Source organism: Brachionichthys hirsutus, unplaced genomic scaffold, assembly GCF_040956055.1.
Source record: "Brachionichthys hirsutus isolate HB-005 unplaced genomic scaffold, CSIRO-AGI_Bhir_v1 contig_259, whole genome shotgun sequence".
Classification (NCBI taxonomy): Eukaryota; Metazoa; Chordata; class Actinopteri; order Lophiiformes; family Brachionichthyidae; genus Brachionichthys; species Brachionichthys hirsutus.
The window spans coordinates 379,333-395,640 of NW_027180332.1; the positions used below are offsets into that span (position 1 = coordinate 379,333).

The 16,308-nt window shown below is 41.6% G+C and overlaps 46 pseudogenes; all 46 read right to left on the reverse strand.

The window, feature by feature from the left end:
• Window positions 1-44: 44 nt before the first annotated feature.
• LOC137913063 (5S ribosomal RNA) lies at window positions 45-163 on the reverse strand (annotated as a pseudogene).
• A 197-nt stretch (window positions 164-360) lies between these two features.
• On the reverse strand, window positions 361-479 carry LOC137913432 (5S ribosomal RNA; annotated as a pseudogene).
• Window positions 480-675: 196 nt separating this feature from the next.
• Window positions 676-794, reverse strand: LOC137913178 (5S ribosomal RNA; annotated as a pseudogene).
• A 195-nt stretch (window positions 795-989) lies between these two features.
• LOC137913491 (5S ribosomal RNA) lies at window positions 990-1,108 on the reverse strand (annotated as a pseudogene).
• Window positions 1,109-1,303: 195 nt separating this feature from the next.
• Window positions 1,304-1,422, reverse strand: LOC137913327 (5S ribosomal RNA; annotated as a pseudogene).
• A 511-nt stretch (window positions 1,423-1,933) lies between these two features.
• On the reverse strand, window positions 1,934-2,052 carry LOC137913242 (5S ribosomal RNA; annotated as a pseudogene).
• Window positions 2,053-2,248: 196 nt separating this feature from the next.
• Window positions 2,249-2,367, reverse strand: LOC137913190 (5S ribosomal RNA; annotated as a pseudogene).
• Window positions 2,368-2,562: 195 nt separating this feature from the next.
• LOC137913328 (5S ribosomal RNA) lies at window positions 2,563-2,681 on the reverse strand (annotated as a pseudogene).
• A 511-nt stretch (window positions 2,682-3,192) lies between these two features.
• On the reverse strand, window positions 3,193-3,311 carry LOC137913120 (5S ribosomal RNA; annotated as a pseudogene).
• A 196-nt stretch (window positions 3,312-3,507) lies between these two features.
• Window positions 3,508-3,626, reverse strand: LOC137913191 (5S ribosomal RNA; annotated as a pseudogene).
• A 196-nt stretch (window positions 3,627-3,822) lies between these two features.
• LOC137913393 (5S ribosomal RNA) lies at window positions 3,823-3,941 on the reverse strand (annotated as a pseudogene).
• Window positions 3,942-4,137: 196 nt separating this feature from the next.
• On the reverse strand, window positions 4,138-4,256 carry LOC137913132 (5S ribosomal RNA; annotated as a pseudogene).
• A 196-nt stretch (window positions 4,257-4,452) lies between these two features.
• On the reverse strand, window positions 4,453-4,571 carry LOC137913534 (5S ribosomal RNA; annotated as a pseudogene).
• Window positions 4,572-4,766: 195 nt separating this feature from the next.
• LOC137913069 (5S ribosomal RNA) lies at window positions 4,767-4,885 on the reverse strand (annotated as a pseudogene).
• Window positions 4,886-5,081: 196 nt separating this feature from the next.
• LOC137913170 (5S ribosomal RNA) lies at window positions 5,082-5,200 on the reverse strand (annotated as a pseudogene).
• A 197-nt stretch (window positions 5,201-5,397) lies between these two features.
• On the reverse strand, window positions 5,398-5,516 carry LOC137913403 (5S ribosomal RNA; annotated as a pseudogene).
• Window positions 5,517-5,712: 196 nt separating this feature from the next.
• On the reverse strand, window positions 5,713-5,831 carry LOC137913345 (5S ribosomal RNA; annotated as a pseudogene).
• A 510-nt stretch (window positions 5,832-6,341) lies between these two features.
• Window positions 6,342-6,460, reverse strand: LOC137913447 (5S ribosomal RNA; annotated as a pseudogene).
• A 196-nt stretch (window positions 6,461-6,656) lies between these two features.
• LOC137913295 (5S ribosomal RNA) lies at window positions 6,657-6,775 on the reverse strand (annotated as a pseudogene).
• Window positions 6,776-6,971: 196 nt separating this feature from the next.
• LOC137913272 (5S ribosomal RNA) lies at window positions 6,972-7,090 on the reverse strand (annotated as a pseudogene).
• Window positions 7,091-7,285: 195 nt separating this feature from the next.
• Window positions 7,286-7,404, reverse strand: LOC137913173 (5S ribosomal RNA; annotated as a pseudogene).
• A 197-nt stretch (window positions 7,405-7,601) lies between these two features.
• On the reverse strand, window positions 7,602-7,720 carry LOC137913433 (5S ribosomal RNA; annotated as a pseudogene).
• Window positions 7,721-7,916: 196 nt separating this feature from the next.
• On the reverse strand, window positions 7,917-8,035 carry LOC137913315 (5S ribosomal RNA; annotated as a pseudogene).
• Window positions 8,036-8,230: 195 nt separating this feature from the next.
• Window positions 8,231-8,349, reverse strand: LOC137913492 (5S ribosomal RNA; annotated as a pseudogene).
• A 195-nt stretch (window positions 8,350-8,544) lies between these two features.
• Window positions 8,545-8,663, reverse strand: LOC137913330 (5S ribosomal RNA; annotated as a pseudogene).
• Window positions 8,664-9,174: 511 nt separating this feature from the next.
• LOC137913180 (5S ribosomal RNA) lies at window positions 9,175-9,293 on the reverse strand (annotated as a pseudogene).
• A 196-nt stretch (window positions 9,294-9,489) lies between these two features.
• Window positions 9,490-9,608, reverse strand: LOC137913193 (5S ribosomal RNA; annotated as a pseudogene).
• Window positions 9,609-9,803: 195 nt separating this feature from the next.
• Window positions 9,804-9,922, reverse strand: LOC137913331 (5S ribosomal RNA; annotated as a pseudogene).
• Window positions 9,923-10,433: 511 nt separating this feature from the next.
• Window positions 10,434-10,552, reverse strand: LOC137913121 (5S ribosomal RNA; annotated as a pseudogene).
• Window positions 10,553-10,748: 196 nt separating this feature from the next.
• On the reverse strand, window positions 10,749-10,867 carry LOC137913194 (5S ribosomal RNA; annotated as a pseudogene).
• A 196-nt stretch (window positions 10,868-11,063) lies between these two features.
• Window positions 11,064-11,182, reverse strand: LOC137913396 (5S ribosomal RNA; annotated as a pseudogene).
• Window positions 11,183-11,378: 196 nt separating this feature from the next.
• LOC137913135 (5S ribosomal RNA) lies at window positions 11,379-11,497 on the reverse strand (annotated as a pseudogene).
• Window positions 11,498-11,693: 196 nt separating this feature from the next.
• On the reverse strand, window positions 11,694-11,812 carry LOC137913535 (5S ribosomal RNA; annotated as a pseudogene).
• A 195-nt stretch (window positions 11,813-12,007) lies between these two features.
• Window positions 12,008-12,126, reverse strand: LOC137913071 (5S ribosomal RNA; annotated as a pseudogene).
• A 196-nt stretch (window positions 12,127-12,322) lies between these two features.
• On the reverse strand, window positions 12,323-12,441 carry LOC137913212 (5S ribosomal RNA; annotated as a pseudogene).
• Window positions 12,442-12,636: 195 nt separating this feature from the next.
• On the reverse strand, window positions 12,637-12,755 carry LOC137913415 (5S ribosomal RNA; annotated as a pseudogene).
• Window positions 12,756-12,951: 196 nt separating this feature from the next.
• On the reverse strand, window positions 12,952-13,070 carry LOC137913449 (5S ribosomal RNA; annotated as a pseudogene).
• A 196-nt stretch (window positions 13,071-13,266) lies between these two features.
• Window positions 13,267-13,385, reverse strand: LOC137913083 (5S ribosomal RNA; annotated as a pseudogene).
• A 196-nt stretch (window positions 13,386-13,581) lies between these two features.
• LOC137913475 (5S ribosomal RNA) lies at window positions 13,582-13,700 on the reverse strand (annotated as a pseudogene).
• Window positions 13,701-13,897: 197 nt separating this feature from the next.
• On the reverse strand, window positions 13,898-14,016 carry LOC137913404 (5S ribosomal RNA; annotated as a pseudogene).
• A 196-nt stretch (window positions 14,017-14,212) lies between these two features.
• Window positions 14,213-14,331, reverse strand: LOC137913346 (5S ribosomal RNA; annotated as a pseudogene).
• Window positions 14,332-14,841: 510 nt separating this feature from the next.
• On the reverse strand, window positions 14,842-14,960 carry LOC137913451 (5S ribosomal RNA; annotated as a pseudogene).
• Window positions 14,961-15,156: 196 nt separating this feature from the next.
• On the reverse strand, window positions 15,157-15,275 carry LOC137913164 (5S ribosomal RNA; annotated as a pseudogene).
• A 196-nt stretch (window positions 15,276-15,471) lies between these two features.
• LOC137913452 (5S ribosomal RNA) lies at window positions 15,472-15,590 on the reverse strand (annotated as a pseudogene).
• A 196-nt stretch (window positions 15,591-15,786) lies between these two features.
• On the reverse strand, window positions 15,787-15,905 carry LOC137913229 (5S ribosomal RNA; annotated as a pseudogene).
• Window positions 15,906-16,102: 197 nt separating this feature from the next.
• Window positions 16,103-16,221, reverse strand: LOC137913382 (5S ribosomal RNA; annotated as a pseudogene).
• Between the last annotated feature and the right edge of the window lie 87 nt (window positions 16,222-16,308).

The window sequence follows — 16,308 nt, forward strand, 5'->3', positions numbered from 1 at the left end:
AGGTAGATTTTTTTCTTTAAATTCAAAATTCTGACCAATTTAAAAGCTCACAGCACCTGGTATTCCAAGTGAGTCTCCTGCACACGTACTAACCAGGCCCGTGCCCGCTTGGCTTCCAAGATCCGATGAGATTGGGCACTCCCAGGCAGGTATGGCCGCGAGCTGGAGCACAGCATAGAAAACATAGTATATATAGATTTGTCACAATTTTCAACAACTTCAGCAACAAAAGGCAACTTTCTTCAACCAGACAACGAAAACAAATTTTTATACAATCAGTCGTCAAGCCCTGAATTCCATGATCGCATTCATCCCAGGTAGATTTTTTTTCTTTAAATCCAAAATTCTGACCAATGTAAAGGCTCACAGCACCCAGTATTCCAGGTGAGTCCCCTGCACACGCACTAACCAGGCCCATGCCTGCTTGGCTTCCAAGATCTGACGAGATTGGGCACTCCCAGGTCGGTATGGCCGTGAGCTGAACTACCGTATAGAAAACATGGTATTTATAGATTTATCACAATTTTAAACAACTTCAGCAACAAAGGCGACTTTTTTTAACCAGACAACTAAAACACATTTTTATACAATCAGTCGTCAAGCCCTGAATTCCATGATCGCATTCATCCCAGGTAGATTTTTTTTCTTTAAATCCAAAATTCTGACCAATTTAAAAGCTCACAGCACCCGGTACTCCAAGTGAGTCTCCTGCACACGTACTAACCAGGCCCATGCCTGCTTGGCTTCCAAGATCCGACGAGATTGGGCACTCCCAGGCCGGCATGGCCATGAGCTGAACGACTGTATAGAAAACATGGTATTTATAGATTTATCACAATTTTAAACAACTTCAGCAACAAAGGCATCTTTCTTTAACCAGACAACTAAAACACATTCTTATACAATCAGTCGTCAAGTCCTGAATTCCATGATCGCATTCATCCCAGGTAGATTTTTTTCTTTAAATTCAAAATTCTGACCAATTTAAAAGCTCACAGCACCCGGTATTCCAAGTGAGTCTCCTGCACACGTACTAACCAGGCCCGTGCCTGCTTGGCTTCCAAGATCCAATGAGATCACACACTCCCAGGCAGGTATGGCCATGAGCTGGAGTACAGCATAGAAAACATAGTATATATAGATTTGTCACAATTTTAAACAACTTCAGCAACAAAGGCAACTTTCTTTAACCAGACAACTAAAACACATTTTTATACAATCAGTCGTCAAGTCCTGAATTCCATGATCGCATTCATCCCAGGTAGATTTTTTTCTTTAAATTCAAAATTCTGACCAATTTAAAAGCTCACGGCACCTGGTATTCCAAGTGAGTCTCCTGCACACATACTAACCAGGCCCATGCCTGCTTGGCCTCCAAGATCTGACGAGATTGGGCACTCCCAGGTAGGTATGGCCGTGAGCTGGAGTACGGCATAGAAAACATAGTATATATAGATTTGTCACAATTTTAAACAACTTCAGCAACAAAGGCAACTTTCTTTAACCAGACAACTAAAACACATTTTTCTACAATCAGTCGGCAAGTCCTGAATTCCATGATCGCATTCATCCCAGGTAGATTTTTTTTCTTCAAATCCAAAATTCTGACCCATTTAAAAGCTCACAGCACCCAGCATTCCAAGTGAGTCTACTGCACACATACTAACCAGGCCCGTGCCTGCTTGGCCTCCAAGATCTGACGAGATTGGGCACTCCCAGGTAGGTATGGCCGTGAGCTGGAGTACAGCATAGAAAACATAGTATATATAGATTTGTCACAATTTTAAACAACTTCAGCAACAAAGGCAACTTTCTTTAACCAGACAACTAAAACACATTTTTCTACAATCAGTCGTCAAGTCCTGAATTCCATGATCGCATTCATCCCAGGTAGATTTTTTTTCTTTAAATCCAAAATTCTGACCAATTTAAAAGCTCACAGCACCCAGTATTCCAAGTGAGTCTCCTGCACACGTACTAACCAGGCCCGTGCCTGCTTGGCTTCCAAGATCCGATGAGATTGGGCACTCCCAGGCAGGTATGGCCGTGTGCCGGAGTACAGTATAGAAAACATAGTATATATAGATTTGTCACAATTTTAAACAACTTCAGCAACAAATGCAACTTTCTTTAACCAGACAACTAAAACACATTTTTCTACAATCAGTCGTCAAGTCCTGAATTCCATGATCGCATTCATCCCAGGTAGATTTTTTTTCTTTAAATCCAAAATTCTGACCAATTTAAAAGCTCACAGCACCTGGTATTCCAAGCGAGTCTCCTGCAAACGTACTAACCAGGCCCATGCCTGCTTGGCCCCCAAGATCCGATGAGATTGGGCACTCCCAGGCAGGTATGGCCGTGAGCCGGAGTACAGCATAGAAAACATAGTATATATAGATTTGTCACAATTTTAAACAACTTCAGCAACAAAGGCAACTTTCTTTAACCAGACAACTAAAACACATTTTTATACAATCAGTCGTCAAGTCCTGAATTCCATGATCGCATTCATCCCAGGTAGATTTTTTTCTTTAAATTCAAAATTCTGACCAATTTAAAAGCTCACGGCACCTGGTATTCCAAGTGAGTCTCCTGCACACATACTAACCAGGCCCATGCCTGCTTGGCCTCCAAGATCTGACGAGATTGGGCACTCCCAGGTAGGTATGGCCGTGAGCTGGAGTACGGCATAGAAAACATAGTATATATAGATTTGTCACAATTTTAAACAACTTCAGCAACAAAGGCAACTTTCTTTAACCAGACAACTAAAACACATTTTTCTACAATCAGTCGGCAAGTCCTGAATTCCATGATCGCATTCATCCCAGGTAGATTTTTTTTCTTCAAATCCAAAATTCTGACCCATTTAAAAGCTCACAGCACCCAGCATTCCAAGTGAGTCTACTGCACACATACTAACCAGGCCCGTGCCTGCTTGGCCTCCAAGATCTGACGAGATTGGGCACTCCCAGGTAGGTATGGCCGTGAGCTGGAGTACGGCATAGAAAACATAGTATATATAGATTTGTCACAATTTTAAACAACTTCAGCAACAAAGGCAACTTTCTTTAACCAGACAACTAAAACACATTTTTCTACAATCAGTCGTCAAGTCCTGAATTCCATGATCGCATTCATCCCAGGTAGATTTTTTTTCTTTAAATCCAAAATTCTGACCAATTTAAAAGCTCACAGCACCCAGTATTCCAAGTGAGTCTCCTGCACACGTACTAACCAGGCCCGTGCCTGCTTGGCTTCCAAGATCCGATGAGATTGGGCACTCCCAGGCAGGTATGGCCGTGAGCCGGAGTACAGTATAGAAAACATAGTATATATAGATTTGTCACAATTTTAAACAACTTCAGCAACAAATGCAACTTTCTTTAACCAGACAACTAAAACACATTTTTCTACAATCAGTCGTCAAGTCCTGAATTCCATGATCGCATTCATCCCAGGTAGATTTTTTTTCTTTAAATCCAAAATTCTGACCAATTTAAAAGCTCACAGCACCTGGTATTCCAAGCGAGTCTCCTGCAAACGTACTAACCAGGCCCATGCCTGCTTGGCCCCCAAGATCCGATGAGATTGGGCACTCCCAGGCAGGTATGGCCGTGAGCCGGAGTACAGCATAGAAAACATAGTATATATAGATTTGTCACAATTTTAAACAACTTCAGCAACAAATGCAACTTTCTTTAACCAGACAACTAAAACACATTTTTCTACAATCAGTCGTCAAGTCCTGAATTCCATGATCGCATTCATCCCAGGTAGATTTTTTTTCTTTAAATCCAAAATTCTGACCAATTTAAAAGCTCACAGCACCCGGTATTCCAAGTGAGTCTCCTGCAAACGTACTAACCAGGCCCATGCCTGCTTGGCCCCCAAGATCTGACGAGATTGGGCACTCCCAGGTAGGTATGGCCGTGAGCTGGAGTACGGCATAGAAAACATAGTATATATAGATTTGTCACAATTTTAAACAACTTCAGCAACAAAGGCAACTTTCTTTAACCAGACAACTAAAACACATTTTTCTACAATCAGTCGTCAAGTCCTGAATTCCATGATCGCATTCATCCCAGGTAGATTTTTTTTCTTTAAATCCAAAATTCTGACCAATTTAAAAGCTCACAGCACCCAGTATTCCAAGTGAGTCCCCTGCACATGTACTAACCAGGCCCGTGCCTGCTTGGCTTCCAAGATCTGATGAGATTGGGCACTCCCAGGCAGGTATGGCCATGAGCTGGAGTACAGTATAGAAAACATAGTATATATAGATTTGTCACAATTTTAAACAACTTCAGCAACAAAGGCAACTTTCTTTAACCAGACAACTAAAACACATTTTTATACAATCAGTCGTCAAGCCCTGAATTCCATGATCGCATTCATCCCAGGTAGATTTTTTTTCTTTAAATCCAAAATTCTGACCAACTTAGAAGCTCACAGCACCCGGCACTCCAAGTGAGTCTCCTGCACACATACTAACCAGGCCCATGCCTGCTTGGCTTCCAAGATCTGACAAGATTGGGCACTCCCAGGTCGGTATGGCCGCGAGCTGAACGACTGTATAGAAAACATGGTATTTATAGATTTATCACAATTTTAAACAACTTCAGCAACAAAGGCAACTTTCTTTAACCAGACAACTAAAACACATTCTTATACAATCAGTCGTCAAGTCCTGAATTCCATGATTGCATTCATCCCAGGTAGATTTTTTTCTTTAAATTCAAAATTCTGACCAATTTAAAAGTTCACAGCACCTGGTATTCCAAGTGAGTCTCCTGCACATGTACTAACCAGGCCCGTGCCTGCTTGGCTTCCAAGATCCGATGAGATTGGGCACTCCCAGGCAGGTATGGCCGTGAGCTGGAGTACAGCATAGAAAACATAGTATATATAGATTTGTCACAATTTTAAACAACTCCAGCAACAAATGCAACTTTCTTTAACCAGACAACTAAAACACATTTTTCTACAATCAGTCGTCAAGTCCTGAATTCCATGATCGAATTCATCCCAGGTAGATTTTTTTTCTTTAAATCCAAAATTCTGACCAATTTAAAAGCTCACAGCACCCAGTATTCCAAGTGAGTCTCCTGCACACATACTAACCAGGCCCGTGCCTGCTTGGCTTCCAAGATCTGATGAGATTGGGCACTCCCAGGCAGGTATGGCCGTGAGCCGGAGTACAGTATAGAAAACATAGTATATATAGATTTGTCACAATTTTCAACAACTTCAGCAACAAAAGGCAACTTTCTTTAACCAGACAACTAAAACAAATTTTTATACAATCAGTTGTCAAGCCCTGAATTCCATGATCGCATTCATCCCAGGTAGATTTTTCTTCTTTAAATCCAAAATTCTGACCAATTTAAAAGCTCACAGCACCCAGTATTCCAAGTGCGTCTCCTGCACACGTACTAACCAGGCCCGTGCCTGCTTGGCTTCCAAGATCTGACGAGATTGGGCACTCCCAGGTCGGTATGGCCGTGAGCTGAACGACTGTATAGAAAACATGGTATTTATAGATTTATCACAATTTTAAACAACTTCAGCAACAAAGGCGACTTTCTTTAACCAGACAACTAAAACATATTCTTATACAATCAGTCGTCAAGTCCTGAATTCCATGATCGCATTCATCCCAGGTAGATTTTTTTTCTTTAAATCCAAAATTCTGACCAATTTAAAAGCTCACAGCACCCAGTATTCCAAGTGAGTCTCCTGCACACATACTAACCAGGCCCGTGCCTGCTTGGCTTCCAAGATCTGATGAGATTGGGCACTCCCAGGCAGGTACGGCCATGAGCTGGAGTGCAGTATAGAAAACATAGTATATATAGATTTGTCACAATTTTAAACAACTTCAGCAACAAAGGCAACTTTCTTTAACCAGACAACTAAAACACATTTTTATACAATCAGTCGTCAAGTCCTGAATTCCATGATCGCATTCATCCCAGGTAGATTTTTTTCTTTAAATTCAAAATTCTGACCAATTTAAAAGCTCACAGCACCTGGTATTCCAAGTGAGTCTCCTGCACACGTACTAACCAGGCCCATGCCTGCTCGGCCTGCAAGATCTGACGAGATTGGGCACTCCCAGGTAGGTATGGCCGTGAGCTGGAGTACGGCTTAGAAAACATAGTATATATAGATTTGTCACAATTTTAAACAACTTCAGCAACAAAGGCAACTTTCTTTAACCAGACAACTAAAACACATTTTTCTACAATCAGTCGTCAAGTCCTGAATTCCATGATTGCATTCATCCCAGGTAGATTTTTTTTCTTTAAATCCAAAATTCTGACCAATTTAAAAGCTCACAGCACCTGGTATTCCAAGTGAGTCTCCTGCACATGTACTAACCAGGCCCATGCCTGCTTGGCCCCCAAGATCTGACGAGATTGGGCACTCCCGGGTAGGTATGGCCGTGAGCTGGAGTACGGCATAGAAAACATAGTATATATAGATTTGTCACAATTTTAAACAACTTCAGCAACAAAGGCATCTTTCTTTAACCAGACAACTAAAACACATTCTTATACAATCAGTCGTCAAGTCCTGAATTCCATGATCGCATTCATCCCAGGTAGATTTTTTTTCTTCAAATCCAAAATTCTGACCCATTTAAAAGCTCACAGCACCCAGCATTCCAAGTGAGTCTCCTGCACACATACTAACCAGGCCCGTGCCTGCTTGGCTTCCAAGATCTGATGAGATTGGGCACTCCCAGGCAGGTATGGCCATGAGCCAGAGCACAGTATAGAAAACATAGTATATATAGATTTGTCACAATTTTAAACAACTTCAGCAACAAATGCAACTTTCTTTAACCAGACAACTAAAACACATTTTTCTACAATCAGTCGTCAAGTCCTTAATTCCATGATCGCATTCATCCCAGGTAGATTTTTTTTCTTTAAATCCAAAATTCTCACCAATTTAAAAGCTCACAGCACCCAGTATTCCAAGTGAGTCTCCTGCACACGTACTAACCAGGCCCGTGCCTGCTTGGCTTCCGAGATCTGATGAGATCAGGCACTCCCAGGCAGGTATTGCCACGAGCTGGAGTACAGTATAGAAAACATAGTATATATAGATTTGTCACAATTTTAAACAACTTCAGCAACAAAGGCAACTTTCTTTAACCAGACAACTAAAACACATTTTTATACAATCAGTCGTCAAGTCCTGAATTCCATGATCGCATTCATCCCAGGTAGATTTTTTTCTTTAAATTCAAAATTCTGACCAATTTAAAAGCTCACAGCACCTGGTATTCCAAGTGAGTCTCCTGCACACGTACTAACCAGGCCCGTGCCCGCTTGGCTCCCAAGATCCGATGAGATTGGGCACTCCCAGGCAGGTATGGCCGCGAGCTGGAGCACAGCATAGAAAACATAGTATATATAGATTTGTCACAATTTTCAACAACTTCAGCAACAAAAGGCAACTTTCTTCAACCAGACAACGAAAACAAATTTTTATACAATCAGTCGTCAAGCCCTGAATTCCATGATCGCATTCATCCCAGGTAGATTTTTTTTCTTTAAATCCAAAATTCTGACCAATGTAAAGGCTCACAGCACCCAGTATTCCAGGTGAGTCCCCTGCACACGCACTAACCAGGCCCATGCCTGCTTGGCTTCCAAGATCTGACGAGATTGGGCACTCCCAGGTCGGTATGGCCGTGAGCTGAACTACCGTATAGAAAACATGGTATTTATAGATTTATCACAATTTTAAACAACTTCAGCAACAAAGGCGACTTTTTTTAACCAGACAACTAAAACACATTTTTATACAATCAGTCGTCAAGCCCTGAATTCCATGATCGCATTCATCCCAGGTAGATTTTTTTTCTTTAAATCCAAAATTCTGACCAATTTAAAAGCTCACAGCACCCGGTACTCCAAGTGAGTCTCCTGCACACGTACTAACCAGGCCCATGCCTGCTTGGCTTCCAAGATCTGACGAGATTGGGCACTCCCAGGTCGGCATGGCCATGAGCTGAACGACTGTATAGAAAACATGGTATTTATAGATTTATCACAATTTTAAACAACTTCAGCAACAAAGGCATCTTTCTTTAACCAGACAACTAAAACACATTCTTATACAATCAGTCGTCAAGTCCTGAATTCCATGATCGCATTCATCCCAGGTAGATTTTTTTCTTTAAATTCAAAATTCTGACCAATTTTAAAGCTCACAGCACCCGGTATTCCAAGTGAGTCTCCTGCACACGTACTAACCAGGCCCGTGCCTGCTTGGCTTCCAAGATCCAATGAGATCACACACTCCCAGGCAGGTATGGCCATGAGCTGGAGTACAGCATAGAAAACATAGTATATATAGATTTGTCACAATTTTAAACAACTTCAGCAACAAAGGCAACTTTCTTTAACCAGACAACTAAAACACATTTTTATACAATCAGTCGTCAAGTCCTGAATTCCATGATCGCATTCATCCCAGGTAGATTTTTTTCTTTAAATTCAAAATTCTGACCAATTTAAAAGCTCACGGCACCTGGTATTCCAAGTGAGTCTCCTGCACACATACTAACCAGGCCCATGCCTGCTTGGCCTCCAAGATCTGACGAGATTGGGCACTCCCAGGTAGGTATGGCCGTGAGCTGGAGTACGGCATAGAAAACATAGTATATATAGATTTGTCACAATTTTAAACAACTTCAGCAACAAAGGCAACTTTCTTTAACCAGACAACTAAAACACATTTTTCTACAATCAGTCGGCAAGTCCTGAATTCCATGATCGCATTCATCCCAGGTAGATTTTTTTTCTTCAAATCCAAAATTCTGACCCATTTAAAAGCTCACAGCACCCAGCATTCCAAGTGAGTCTACTGCACACATACTAACCAGGCCCGTGCCTGCTTGGCCTCCAAGATCTGACGAGATTGGGCACTCCCAGGTAGGTATGGCCGTGAGCTGGAGTACAGCATAGAAAACATAGTATATATAGATTTGTCACAATTTTAAACAACTTCAGCAACAAAGGCAACTTTCTTTAACCAGACAACTAAAACACATTTTTCTACAATCAGTCGTCAAGTCCTGAATTCCATGATCGCATTCATCCCAGGTAGATTTTTTTTCTTTAAATCCAAAATTCTGACCAATTTAAAAGCTCACAGCACCCAGTATTCCAAGTGAGTGTCCTGCACACGTACTAACCAGGCCCGTGCCTGCTTGGCTTCCAAGATCCGATGAGATTGGGCACTCCCAGGCAGGTATGGCCGTGAGCCGGAGTACAGTATAGAAAACATAGTATATATAGATTTGTCACAATTTTAAACAACTTCAGCAACAAATGCAACTTTCTTTAACCAGACAACTAAAACACATTTTTCTACAATCAGTCGTCAAGTCCTGAATTCCATGATCGCATTCATCCCAGGTAGATTTTTTTTCTTTAAATCCAAAATTCTGACCAATTTAAAAGCTCACAGCACCTGGTATTCCAAGCGAGTCTCCTGCAAACGTACTAACCAGGCCCATGCCTGCTTGGCCCCCAAGATCCGATGAGATTGGGCACTCCCAGGCAGGTATGGCCGTGAGCCGGAGTACAGCATAGAAAACATAGTATATATAGATTTGTCACAATTTTAAACAACTTCAGCAACAAAGGCAACTTTCTTTAACCAGACAACTAAAACACATTTTTATACAATCAGTCGTCAAGTCCTGAATTCCATGATCGCATTCATCCCAGGTAGATTTTTTTCTTTAAATTCAAAATTCTGACCAATTTAAAAGCTCACGGCACCTGGTATTCCAAGTGAGTCTCCTGCACACATACTAACCAGGCCCATGCCTGCTTGGCCTCCAAGATCTGACGAGATTGGGCACTCCCAGGTAGGTATGGCCGTGAGCTGGAGTACGGCATAGAAAACATAGTATATATAGATTTGTCACAATTTTAAACAACTTCAGCAACAAAGGCAACTTTCTTTAACCAGACAACTAAAACACATTTTTCTACAATCAGTCGGCAAGTCCTGAATTCCATGATCGCATTCATCCCAGGTAGATTTTTTTTCTTCAAATCCAAAATTCTGACCCATTTAAAAGCTCACAGCACCCAGCATTCCAAGTGAGTCTACTGCACACATACTAACCAGGCCCGTGCCTGCTTGGCCTCCAAGATCTGACGAGATTGGGCACTCCCAGGTAGGTATGGCCGTGAGCTGGAGTACGGCATAGAAAACATAGTATATATAGATTTGTCACAATTTTAAACAACTTCAGCAACAAAGGCAACTTTCTTTAACCAGACAACTAAAACACATTTTTCTACAATCAGTCGTCAAGTCCTGAATTCCATGATCGCATTCATCCCAGGTAGATTTTTTTTCTTTAAATCCAAAATTCTGACCAATTTAAAAGCTCACAGCACCCAGTATTCCAAGTGAGTCTCCTGCACACGTACTAACCAGGCCCGTGCCTGCTTGGCTTCCAAGATCCGATGAGATTGGGCACTCCCAGGCAGGTATGGCCGTGAGCCGGAGTACAGTATAGAAAACATAGTATATATAGATTTGTCACAATTTTAAACAACTTCAGCAACAAATGCAACTTTCTTTAACCAGACAACTAAAACACATTTTTCTACAATCAGTCGTCAAGTCCTGAATTCCATGATCGCATTCATCCCAGGTAGATTTTTTTTCTTTAAATCCAAAATTCTGACCAATTTAAAAGCTCACAGCACCTGGTATTCCAAGCGAGTCTCCTGCAAACGTACTAACCAGGCCCATGCCTGCTTGGCCCCCAAGATCCGATGAGATTGGGCACTCCCAGGCAGGTATGGCCGTGAGCCGGAGTACAGCATAGAAAACATAGTATATATAGATTTGTCACAATTTTAAACAACTTCAGCAACAAATGCAACTTTCTTTAACCAGACAACTAAAACACATTTTTCTACAATCAGTCGTCAAGTCCTGAATTCCATGATCGCATTCATCCCAGGTAGATTTTTTTTCTTTAAATCCAAAATTCTGACCAATTTAAAAGCTCACAGCACCTGGTATTCCAAGTGAGTCTCCCGCAAACGTACTAACCAGGCCCATGCCTGCTTGGCCCCCAAGATCTGACGAGATTGGGCACTCCCAGGTAGGTATGGCCGTGAGCTGGAGTACGGCATAGAAAACATAGTATATATAGATTTGTCACAATTTTAAACAACTTCAGCAACAAAGGCAACTTTCTTTAACCAGACAACTAAAACACATTTTTCTACAATCAGTCGTCAAGTCCTGAATTCCATGATCGCATTCATCCCAGGTAGATTTTTTTTCTTTAAATCCAAAATTCTGACCAATTTAAAAGCTCACAGCACCCAGTATTCCAAGTGAGTCCCCTGCACATGTACTAACCAGGCCCGTGCCTGCTTGGCTTCCAAGATCTGATGAGATTGGGCACTCCCAGGCAGGTATGGCCATGAGCTGGAGTACAGTATAGAAAACATAGTATATATAGATTTGTCACAATTTTAAACAACTTCAGCAACAAAGGCAACTTTCTTTAACCAGACAACTAAAACACATTTTTATACAATCAGTCGTCAAGCCCTGAATTCCATGATCGCATTCATCCCAGGTAGATTTTTTTTCTTTAAATCCAAAATTCTGACCAACTTAGAAGCTCACAGCACCCGGCACTCCAAGTGAGTCTCCTGCACACATACTAACCAGGCCCATGCCTGCTTGGCTTCCAAGATCTGACAAGATTGGGCACTCCCAGGTCGGTATGGCCGCGAGCTGAACGACTGTATAGAAAACATGGTATTTATAGATTTATCACAATTTTAAACAACTTCAGCAACAAAGGCAACTTTCTTTAACCAGACAACTAAAACACATTCTTATACAATCAGTCGTCAAGTCCTGAATTCCATGATTGCATTCATCCCAGGTAGATTTTTTTCTTTAAATTCAAAATTCTGACCAATTTAAAAGTTCACAGCACCTGGTATTCCAAGTGAGTCTCCTGCACATGTACTAACCAGGCCCGTGCCTGCTTGGCTTCCAAGATCCGATGAGATTGGGCACTCCCAGGCAGGTATGGCCGTGAGCTGGAGTACAGCATAGAAAACATAGTATATATAGATTTGTCACAATTTTAAACAACTCCAGCAACAAATGCAACTTTCTTTAACCAGACAACTAAAACACATTTTTCTACAATCAGTCGTCAAGTCCTGAATTCCATGATCGAATTCATCCCAGGTAGATTTTTTTTCTTTAAATCCAAAATTCTGACCAATTTAAAAGCTCACAGCACCCAGTATTCCAAGTGAGTCTCCTGCACACATACTAACCAGGCCCGTGCCTGCTTGGCTTCCAAGATCTGATGAGATTGGGCACTCCCAGGCAGGTATGGCCATGAGCTGGAGTGCAGTATAGAAAACATAGTATATATAGATTTGTCACAATTTTAAACAACTTCAGCAACAAAGGCAACTTTCTTTAACCAGACAACTAAAACACATTTTTATACAATCAGTCGTCAAGTCCTGAATTCCATGATCGCATTCATCCCAGCTAGATTTTTTTCTTTAAATTCAAAATTCTGACCAATTTAAAAGCTCACAGCACCTGGTATTCCAAGTGAGTCTCCTGCACACGTACTAACCAGGCCCATGCCTGCTTGGCCTGCAAGATCTGACGAGATTGGGCACTCCCAGGTAGGTATGGCCGTGAGCTGGAGCACGGCATAGAAAACATAGTATATATAGATTTGTCACAATTTTAAACAACTTCAGCAACAAAGGCAACTTTCTTTAACCAGACAACTAAAACACATTTTTCTACAATCAGTCGTCAAGTCCTGAATTCCATGATCGCATTCATCCCAGGTAGATTTTTTTTCTTTAAATCCAAAATTCTGACCAATTTAAAAGCTCACAGCACCTGGTATTCCAAGTGAGTCTCCTGCACATGTACTAACCAGGCCCATGCCTGCTTGGCCCCCAAGATCTGACGAGATTGGGCACTCCCGGGTAGGTATGGCCGTGAGCTGGAGTACCGCATAGAAAACATAGTATATATAGATTTGTCACAATTTTAAACAACTTCAGCAACAAATGCAACTTTCTTTAACCAGACAACTAAAACACATTTTTCTACAATCAGTCGTCAAGTCCTGAATTCCATGATCGCATTCATCCCAGGTAGATTTTTTTTCTTTAAATCCAAAATTCTGACCAATTTAAAAGCTCACAGCACCCAGTATTCCAAGTGAGTCTCCTGCACACGTACTAACCAGGCCCGTGCCTGCTTGGCTTCCAAGATCTGATGAGATTGGGCACTCCCAGGCAGGTATGGCCATGAGCTGGAGTACGGTATAGAAAACATAGTATATATAGATTTGTCACAATTTTAAACAACTTCAGCAACAAAGGCAACTTTCTTTAACCAGACAACTAAAACACATTTTTCTACAATCAGTCGTCAAGTCCTGAATTCCATGATCGCATTCATCCCAGGTAGATTTTTTTTCTTTAAATCCAAAATTCTGACCAATTTAAAAGCTCACAGCACCTGGTATTCCAAGTGAGTCTCCTGCACATGTACTAACCAGGCCCGTGCCCGCTTGGCTCCCAAGATCTGACGAGATTGGGAACTCCCAGGTAGGTACGGCCGCGAGCTGGGGTACAGCATAGAAAACATAGTATATATAGATTTGTCACAATTTTCAACAACTTCAGCAACAAAAGGCAACTTTCTTTAACCAGACAACTAAAACAAATTTTTATACAATCAGTTGTCAAGCCCTGAATTCCATGATCGCATTCATCCCAGGTAGATTTTTCTTCTTTAAATCCAAAATTCTGACCAATTTAAAAGCTCACAGCACCCAGTATTCCAAGTGCGTCTCCTGCACACGTACTAACCAGGCCCGTGCCTGCTTGGCTTCCAAGATCTGACGAGATTGGGCACTCCCAGGTCGGTATGGCCGTGAGCTGAACGACTGTATAGAAAACATGGTATTTATAGATTTATCACAATTTTAAACAACTTCAGCAACAAAGGCGACTTTCTTTAACCAGACAACTAAAACATATTCTTATACAATCAGTCGTCAAGTCCTGAATTCCATGATCGCATTCATCCCAGGTAGATTTTTTTTCTTTAAATCCAAAATTCTGACCAATTTAAAAGCTCACAGCACCCAGTATTCCAAGTGAGTCTCCTGCACACATACTAACCAGGCCCGTGCCTGCTTGGCTTCCAAGATCTGATGAGATTGGGCACTCCCAGGCAGGTACGGCCATGAGCTGGAGTGCAGTATAGAAAACATAGTATATATAGATTTGTCACAATTTTAAACAACTTCAGCAACAAAGGCAACTTTCTTTAACCAGACAACTAAAACACATTTTTATACAATCAGTCGTCAAGTCCTGAATTCCATGATCGCATTCATCCCAGGTAGATTTTTTTCTTTAAATTCAAAATTCTGACCAATTTAAAAGCTCACAGCACCTGGTATTCCAAGTGAGTCTCCTGCACACGTACTAACCAGGCCCATGCCTGCTCGGCCTGCAAGATCTGACGAGATTGGGCACTCCCAGGTAGGTATGGCCGTGAGCTGGAGTACGGCTTAGAAAACATAGTATATATAGATTTGTCACAATTTTAAACAACTTCAGCAACAAAGGCAACTTTCTTTAACCAGACAACTAAAACACATTTTTCTACAATCAGTCGTCAAGTCCTGAATTCCATGATTGCATTCATCCCAGGTAGATTTTTTTTCTTTAAATCCAAAATTCTGACCAATTTAAAAGCTCACAGCACCTGGTATTCCAAGTGAGTCTCCTGCACATGTACTAACCAGGCCCATGCCTGCTTGGCCCCCAAGATCTGACGAGATTGGGCACTCCCGGGTAGGTATGGCCGTGAGCTGGAGTACGGCATAGAAAACATAGTATATATAGATTTGTCACAATTTTAAACAACTTCAGCAACAAAGGCAACTTTCTTTAACCAGACAAATAAAACACATTTTTCTACAATCAGTCGTCAAGTCCTGAATTCCATGATCGCATTCATCCCAGGTAGATTTTTTTTCTTTAAATCCAAAATTCTGACCAATTTAAAAGCTCACAGCACCCAGTATTCCAAGTGAGTCTCCTGCACATGTACTAACCAGGCCCGTGCCTGCTTGGCTTCCAAGATCCGACGAGATTGGGCACTCCCAGGCAGGTATGGCCGTGAGCCGGAGTGCAGTATAGAAAACATAGTATATATAGATTTGTCACAATTTTAAACAACTTCAGCAACAAATGCAACTTTCTTTAACCAGACAACTAAAACACATTTTTCTACAATCAGTCGTCAAGTCCTGAATTCCATGATCGCATTCATCCCAGGTAGATTTTTTTTCTTTAAATCCAAAATTCTGACCAATTTAAAAGCTCACAGCACCTGGTATTCCAAGTGAGTCTCCTGCACATGTACTAACCAGGCCCATGCCTGCTTGGCCCCCAAGATCTGACGAGATTGGGCACTCCCGGGTAGGTATGGCCGTGAGCTGGAGTACGGCATAGAAAACATAGTATATATAGATTTGTCACAATTTTAAACAACTTCAGCAACAAAGGCAACTTTCTTTAACCAGACAACTAAAACACATTTTTCTACAATCAGTTGTCAAGTCCTGAATTCCATGATCGCATTCATCCCAGGTAGATTTTTTTTCTTTAAATCCAAAATTCTGACCAATTTAAAAGCTCACAGCACCCAGTATTCCAAGCGAGTCTCCTGCACACATACTAACCAGGCCCGTGCCTGCTTGGCTTCCAAGATCTGATGAGATTGGGCACTCCCAGGCAGGTATGGCCATGAGCTGGAGTGCAGCATAGAAAACATAGTATATATAGATTTGTCACAATTTTCAACAACTTCAGCAACAAAAGGCAACTTTCTTCAACCAGACAACTAAAACAAATTTTTATACAATCAGTCGTCAAGCCCTGAATTCCATGATCGCATTCATCCCAGGTAGATTTTTTTTCTTTAAATCCAAAATTCTGACCAATGTAAAGGCTCACAGCACCCAGTATTCCAGGTGAGTCCCCTGCACACGCACTAACCAGGCCCATGCCTGCTTGGCTTCCAAGATCTGATGAGATTGGGCACTCCCAGGTCGGTATGGCCGTGAGCTGAACTACCGTATAGAAAACATGGTATTTATAGATTTATCACAATTTTAAACAACTTCAGCAACAAAGGCGACTTTTTTTAACCAGA